This window comes from Rhea americana, unplaced genomic scaffold, assembly GCF_003343005.1.
Source record: "Rhea americana isolate MKP2758 unplaced genomic scaffold, rheAme1 scaffold_557, whole genome shotgun sequence".
Classification (NCBI taxonomy): Eukaryota; Metazoa; Chordata; class Aves; order Rheiformes; family Rheidae; genus Rhea; species Rhea americana.
The window spans coordinates 90933-98986 of record NW_028186709.1 but is presented as its reverse complement, the minus strand read 5'-3'; the positions used below and the strand labels follow the sequence as shown (position 1 = coordinate 98986).

The window sequence follows — 8054 nt, the reverse complement described above, 5'->3', positions numbered from 1 at the left end:
GCGAGGGACGGACGGGGAGGCTGCGCGGCGGGGAGACGCTCTCCTGCGCTCCCCGGCCAGCTCCCGGGCTGACTCAGAAGGCAGAAAGCAGCCACATCCCTGGAATTTCACCCCCCTCTCAGCCTCCAAAGCTCTTTGGCCTGCAAAAAGCCCGGAAATGTYGGGTGCCTGCGAACGCCGCGGTGCAAACGAACGTGTGCACACGTGGCCGGCGATGAAGTGCAGCTGCTGCGAGGGCTGGGGGGCGGCGCGGGGAGCTGCRGCCCGGGCGCTCCGGCCCGGGGAAGGCGCACGGCGGGCAGAGCACGCCCAGCACGGGCACTGCCCCCGGCACGAGCCCTGGCAGCCGGCCGCAGCCTCCTCTCCAGCCCCAACTTTGCCCAGTTTTGCTTCCTTCCGAGCAGGGTTCCCAGGCTTTGCGCGCCCCGGGACCGTCTCCTGCTCTCGCAGGCCCAAAGCGACGCAGGACGGGGCCACCCCGAGCCCGCGGAGACGCTGTCCAGCTCCTCCGTGCTCGCCTCGCTGTCAGCCCCAGCACGGGGGCGTTTCTCCAGCTATTCCCTTTCCGGAGCGGACACACCCTATCTCCAACGAGGGATTTTCCCTTTCCAACCCTCTCTGCTGCCTAACAGGACATGAAGCTGCACCGTTAACCCAACCTCCCCCCACCACCCCGCTGCCAGGAGCGGAAAATCCCGGCCTCCGGGCTTGTTCCCATCCGATCCCAGCGAGCGGAGAGCCGCCGGGCCGGGCACACGCAGCGGGGCCCGAGGCAGCCCCGGCCCCCTGCGGAGACGCAGCCCCGGCGGCGCGGGACGTGCGCCCGGGCGAAGGGGGACGCGGTGGCAGAGGCGGCGACCGGCCCCCGTGCGGGTCCGACCTGTCGCGCTGCCCCCCGCGCCGGGCTGCCCTGCGAGGCCCCGACCGCTGCGGACTTCCAGTTCTTCCCACCAAACTATCCACGCACATAAGGGGGGTTGTGCGTGTGCATGGAGTTTTAATTAGCTAATAATCTTTAATGGGGTTTAATTGCGTTGTTATAAAAGGTAATTACAGCAATACATCAATTAGAGCTGTAAAATTAATAGATTTACCAGTTGTATTTATTGAGAGAGCTGAAACTTGCAGCAAGCAGCAGCCRGGGCAGTGCCAAGGATGCGCTTTGATATGCCAGCGCCAGCGGAGACGAGAGCAGCGAAGGGAGCYGCGGAGCAATCCGGGAGGGATCCCGTTCGGGTCCCTCCAGGCYGAGGCACCCCGCGAGCCGGCCTGCGGCGGGCGGCTGGCGTGCTGGAGCGGAGCCGACGGAGAGACGGACGCTTTCCGGCGTGCTCCGCGCTCGCCGAGCGCCGGCCGAACCTGGGAGCGCTGGGGCGGCAGCGGAGCTGCCAAGCCGCGAGGATGCGGCTGCTCCAGTGGAAAAAGCATCTCACTGGCGGGCTGCTCTGGAGCCTTCCCCGCCGAGGGGAGGCTGTTAAAGGGAAAGCTGCTCCGGCGCTGCAGCCCGTTATCCAGCCCGCACGCCGCGGGGGCGTGTTGGGGACGGGGGCAGCGGAGGCACCCGGCTCCCCGGGCCCTCCCGCCCCGCCTCAGCATTGCGACGTCCGCGACAGCCGCCGAGGGTCCTTCCCGTGGAGGGGGGATCAGACATTTCTGCACGAAGTCAGTAGCCCACACGTATGTACGCCCTAAATATCCTGTTTCACTGAAACCAGCATGTTTCCGCGTGCAAAATCCTGAGCAAGTCACATTTTCTCCTCCCCRCAGCCCCCCAGCGCTGCTGGGCTGGGGGTCACGCTTGCATTTTAATGGACATTTTTTCCTCTCCGGCTGCCGCGAGCGGGGAGCTCGGCGCGCGCTGGGGAAGCGAACACAATGCGCTGGCGGCGGCCCAGGCCGGCGTGGGGCGAGGGACGGAGACGCACACACACGCACCGGCCCGGGCCGTGCCCCKCTAAATGCCAGCTTGGGACCGCCAGCGGCTCCCTTCGCGCCGGCCGCCTCGCCGGAGCCCGGCTCTGCCCCGGCTCCGGGCGAGGCTGGAAGGAGTTAAAATCCCTTGGTGCTCCCTTGCTCGGACACCTGGGGCAAATTAGGGGAACTTTAGGACTGCTCTAAATTAAAGGTTTCTTCCCACATGGGTAGACACGCAGCTCCTGGGGGCAGAGCAGAGCTGGGGGGACCAGAGGCTTTGCATGAAAAGCAGAGCTGCTAGCATCGATTTTGCCGCTCTGATGGTACAAAAAAGTCCAAACCACCGTGTTCCTTATGATACGTCCAGGCGGGCTTGGGGCAGGGATGGGCTGGCTGCAAAGCCGGCGCTGGGTGTCGATGCCCCGGGCTGGAGTGTCGTGGTCGTCGGCTCCTTGCACACTTCTCCGCCTTCTCGAGCTCCTCCAGGCCCCGRTTTGAGCCGGGATGGTTCCCGGTGTCTCCCGGCCCCGGGCAGCCCGCGGCGGCGGACGGATCCTGCGGGGATGTGCAGCTCGTGGAGAGCCGTGGAGCTTTTCCTCTTGCACGGCCTGGGCATGCGGAGCCGCCGTCCAGGCCACCTCGCCCGGTCTGCAAAACGCCGGAGCCTCCAGCGCCGCGGCCAGCCGCCGGCTGAGCGCCGCGGGCAGGACGAGGAGCTGCCAGTCCTCGTCCCAGGCGAGGGAAATCCCCGGCTGAGTCACCAGGGCGGCAGCTTATCGGCTTCCTTGCAGGGCACTGGAGGTGCCGAAGGGGATGTTTGTGCAGGATGGAGCTGGAGAAGATCCAGGACATTTGCGGTGCTCGGCCTCCCCCAGTACTGTGCCAGGACGCGCGAAGGCCTGCAGGAAACGTGACTTAAAGCCGCWCCGTCTCCAGGGCTCGCCAGCATCCCTGCCGAACGGGGAACCTCCCCGGGGATCCTCCCCGGCTCCAACTCAGCCTCAGCGTGGCCTCAAGGCTAACGCGCCGGATCGGCGGCGCTCCCGAAGGCGGCTTTTCCTTCGTGCCCGGGGAAGCCCGGAGGCGGGCGGCTGCGGGGGCCATTTCTGCCGGGCACCGGGCTAACGCCTATGGTGAACCAGCAACGCGCCCAAGAAGCTCTCCGCCACTTGGGGTTTTTAGGATCCCACGAGACAAGCATCTCGGGGGATAGCTTCAGGACGAACAATTTGGTCTCTAAAGAGATCTCTCCAGGGACTTTTCCAGCACAAATTCTCTCCTACTTTTATATTTTATGCATGCATGTAGCCCGCGCCTCAGCACCGTGCAGATATCCGCCGCCGTTCGTGCCGCCTTCAAAGGCAGCACCGGGGCCGGGGCTGGCACGTGAGCGCCGGTGGGCAGCGCTCCCGGCATCTTCGAGGCACCATGGGCTCGTCCCGCGTTTCCTCCCGCCGAGCCGCCGCGCGGCCCTGCTTCCTTGGCCGGGCGCCACCGTCTCGCAGCCGGGAACRGCTCCTTCTGTCACTTCTTGGCAGCTCCCCGGAGCAGCCAGCGGAGGGGACGCGTCTCCAGATGCCGGCACGCTCGGCCCCGCTGCTTCGGAGCTGCCTGGGGCGGAGGCGGCCTCAGCTCGTCCCCGGGGCGCCGGCCGCGTCATGCACTGCGGCGCTGCCCGTCGCGAGGAGACAGAGCACCATAAACTCACCAGCACTCCAAAAACGCCCCCCATCCCCTTCCGAGCCTGTTTGTCCCTCGGGCCACCCTGGCACCCTGCAACAGTGAGCTGCCCGGTTTAATTGCATGCCGCACGGAAAAGCCTCKCTCGGACACAACACGGTGTTTGCTTCTTTCAGCTCTGGGAACTGTTGCAAACARCCCGCAGTTCTTGCCTTCTCTCCTTGAACACGGGTGATCCTCGCGCCGCGGGGGCAAACCTCAAGTGCAACAGAGCAAACCTTAAAAGCTCAGAAAATAGAACCCGAAGGGAAAAATGTCGCATTTATCATGATTTATCTCCCGGCCCCGAAGGCCTGACTCACGCTCCCCGGGTGCTCGGCCCGGGCCGCGGGGCCTATCTGCATCAGCTTCCTCCCGCCGGCGAGAGCCGCTCGGGGGGCGACCGCCGCGGCCGCGGGACCCGGCAGGGCCCAGCGGTGCTGGTGCAGATCAGGAGCCGCAGAGCATCCCCGAGCGCCTTCCCTCCTCTGCGCCCCTCCGCGTTTCCCGGAGCCGTGCCGTGGCGCCCCATAACCTTAGCAACGGGGGAAGCCGTTTTGCCYAAACACGGCGGGTCCCCGCGCCGCGCATCATTCATTTCCCTCTGCAGCGCGAGCCGGGGGGGTTTCCCGCTGACTGCTACCGCCTCTCCCTCCGCAGCGCCGCTCAGCCGCTCTGCTGGGGCGGCGGAGCGGAGGGGTGTGGGCTGGCTGCGTTTTACATTTAGCAYGCTGCAAAAAAAGGGACTAAAAATAGCGCAGGACGGAAGTGCCGGGATAGCCCCGCAGACCGAAGGAGCAAAAGAAACGGGCTCAGCTGCAGAAACGAGAGCAGGCGGTGGCGTGAAGCGGTGCAAAGCAGTGGGCAGGGCAGGGCGCGGACCGCCCGAGCGAGGGGGACGCAGGGCTTCAGCCCGGTTTTGTCTGGGTTGCTCAGAAAATAAAACCCGCTCKCCTGGCCCTGTCGGAGGTAGAGCAGCCCCAAGGCTGCTCTCGCCAAGAAAAGCCTCTTCCCCGAGCARCGCAGAGAAAGCAGCCCCATGCCAGAGCGCGTATCGGCCCCGGGAAGGGGCCGTCGCTGCTAATYCGAGCAGATCCCGCAGCATCTCTGGGCACGCGGGCGGAGGGGCGGCCGGAGCTTCCTTCGGACGTAAAAGGCAGTGGGAGCTGGAACCGAATGGATTAGCACCAAAGGACGACGGCGACGCAGAAGTGCCGCGTCTCAGCTCTGCGCCGGGCAGGCGGAGCGGCCGAGCAGCCGAACGGGCCCTCCCGTCCTCACGATTAATTACGGGGCGCTGCGGCAGAGCCAGCGCCGAGCTCGGCGCCGGGCTGTTTGTTTGCCTGTTGCTAAGTGCCCCGTGGCTGCGGGTTGTGATTTGCAGTCCTGTGGCTGGGTCGCGGTTTCCAACTCGCAGAGGCAGTTTGGGATGGCGGGGGCCAGGGAAATCCCTGCCTTTGATCCCGGCTGACACGGAGCTAATTGCAGGGCTGAAACTGGGTGGCTGAGCTGGACCGGGCGGGATGGAGCCTGCTGGAAGCACAACCGAAGAGGTGCTTGCGGGGATACTCGGGATATTTCTTTTTCTCAAGGCTGGCACCAGGGAAGAGGTCTGTAACAGCCTGGCCGGCACCAGCAGAGACCCACATTGCTGCGGASAGCCACGAGGATGGAGGCAGCGGGTACCAACAGCAGCTATTGATGCACCGAGCGTCACCCCACTGGCTTGTGCCAGAGGAGCGCTGGATCTGCACAGGAACCCCTGGACCGGCTGCACACACGGACACCGTCAGCCAACACCCTCCCCTCTGATAACGAAGCCAGGAGAGCAGGAGAGTGCCCTAAGTCRTTCCTGGCGCAGCCCACGCAAACACGAGGTGAGGAGAGGAAGGGCTGGTTCCTCCAGCCTGGTGGCCTTTGGAGCCCTGGGGCGCCTGGTTCAACATCTGCTATCACCAGCAGCGTGCAAAAAACAGACAAGTCCTGTGCTGCGACAACCAGGGCTCAAAGCACCCTGTGCCAGTGCTGTCCCCAAGCACCTGCGCTCCAAAAGTGGGGGGGTCTGGGCAGAGCGTGGCCACCACAGGGCTAGYTGCTGCTGCGCTCCAGATCGGCTCTCAGCCATCCACCTGCACCGAATCGTCCTCCTGTCCCTGTGCCGGAGGTGAGTTTGCCCTCTCAGTTGCTTCCACACTTACCTTCCCGCTTCCTCGTCACCCTGCTTTGCTGGGCGTTGAAAAACACCTTGAGCACGGATGCCACTGGGCTCTCAAAGCCTGGTCCTCCACGCCAGCCTCTGAGATACCCCACGCCTGGTCTGCACGGCTCAGTCCACCCCACAAAACACCCCTCAGAGCCGCCGCCRAGCCCTCGCGCCCATGAAGCTCCTCCGCCCGTAATGTACAGCCTCTGCTTTCTCTTTCGAACCAGTCCATGACTGGTCTGTGCCTCAACTTTTCCACCAGCCAAAATGGGATATGCACCTTCCCCCAGCCTTTTCCTGTCTTAGCCGTTAGCCAGGGAATTTCTCTGGATGGAAACGGTCCTTTTAAGCACAGACACGGCCCCCTGCAAGGCCGGGCCCTGCTCACACCCACAGATGCCGGAAACTACCTTCATACAAAGAAAGCCATGTATTATTAATGATTATACAGCATAATCCGCACCACATGGTCTGCACAGTCCTCTGCTCCGTCAAGCCAGCGCCAACGCACGGGATGCGGCCGGTCTCATGATTCCCCAGACCAGCGGCCGGGCCCACGCTGGTTCCCTTGCCGCGACGCAGAGAGCGGCCAGCCGGGGCCAAGACGCGCCCGCAGCGGAGCCGACCGAACCCGCCGCCGTCCGTGCGCGGCCGCCGGCGCCCGCCCCGCCGCCCAAGCGCGCCCGGCAGCACCACCTCGTGTCCGCCGCGAGCAGCGCAGAGAGGCGAGGCCCGACCCGGGACAAGACGGCCCGACCCGGGACAAGACTGCCCGCGGCGCCTCCTCTCCCCTTCGCCGGGCACCGCCGGGGCGGGCGGCGGCGGGGGCTGCTGGCATCGCCGGGGGCTGCTGGCATCGCCGGGATCGTCGGCGCCCAGCGATGGGGACTCCCGAGAGAGCCGTCACTCGTTGCTGAGAAACCCCCAGGCTAAAGGGCCGGCACGGGAGAACCGCCGGGCCACGGGAAGCCCCTCCGGCTTTCCTGGCAGTCGTGGGGCGCTGGATGGCCCCACGCCGCCTCGCTCCGTGGATCGACGTGGTTGCAAAGCCCATGCCACCAAAAGCACAGGCACAGCTTCATTTTCACAGGCACCGTGCCAGGGCTGGAAAACTGCTTCTCGTTAGGACAGTGGAGCCCGGTAATAAACGGTGCCGAGCTCCCAGAACGGGCTGGGGCCTGGCAACGGACCAGGGATGCAAGGGGGACAGGCAGAGGGGACAGGCTAACCCCGGGGACGGCGGGACGTTGTCCCCCTGCCCCCGTGGCAGCCGCAGCGGGGGGAGCACCCCCTTGCGACGTGCCCTTGCTTCCCTCTCCCGGAGAGCCTCGCCGATGGACCCAGGCCTCTCGCCAGGCCGTTTGCCAGCAACGCGCTGCAGAGGGAGGCGAAGGGGGGGAAGGCTCCCGGACCGCAGATAGTCCCGGTGAGGCGGCCAGGAGCCGGGGACACGCTGCCAGCAAAGCTGCTGGGTAGAAGCAGGGCTCAGAAACCCGTCACGACCCCCGCACGGAGCAAGCGGAGCGGCAGGTTTCCACTCGCTCCGCGTTGCCAAGACAGGGAGGGAGATGAACACAGTGCCCTGTGCAGGTAAAAGGCTCAGAAACTGCTAAGGTTGGATTGAAAAACGCATGGATGCAGGTAACCGCTCCCGCATCCCAGTCCAACCGCATGGAGCATGCCGGACGCGGAGCTGGGGTCTCCAGCACCCCCATCGCAGCCTGATCCTCGGTCCTTCCTCCCTCCCGGCCCCCTCCCAGCCCAGCTGCACGGCCCCGGCATCTTCCCCTGAGGACAAAACACTCCTCTGCTCTTGCCGGCACATCCCTGGCGCCGGGATCTCATTGCTCCCAAGGCAGAGAGCCAAGAGATCTGGATGGGAATAGTTAGCAGGCTGACAGCCGGGCTGAGCTGCAGGTGTTGGGCTGACAGCAGCACCTCCCTGCTGCTCGGGGAGGTGCCGGGGGCAGAGCCAAGGCTTCTCCGGTTTCCAGAAACAAGACCTCGGGGGAGGCTGGCTCAGGCACCAACTGGCAGAGGTGGCGAGCGCTGCGGAGCAGCCCGCCACCCGGGCAGCCCCCTGGGGAGGGGGGACGACGGGCTGCCGGCGGCGAGGTGCGGCCCCCGGCGCCGCTGCCCGCTGCGTCCGCGCGCGTGGAGCGGCTCGCGGGGACGCTGCTTCGTGATGCTGCCTGCAGCCCGTCTGGTCCACAGCGCC

General features: G+C 65.8%; 1 long non-coding RNA gene across 1 annotated transcript in view; it reads right to left on the bottom strand.

The window, feature by feature from the left end:
* Nucleotides 1-2147: 2147 nt before the first annotated feature.
* Nucleotides 2148-8054, bottom strand: part of LOC146587885 (uncharacterized) — a 16363-nt gene continuing 10456 nt past the window's right edge. The window contains exon 4 of the long non-coding RNA XR_014897543.1: nucleotides 2148-3851. This is a non-coding gene — a long non-coding RNA (uncharacterized LOC146587885). The remainder of the gene's footprint in view (nucleotides 3852-8054) is intronic.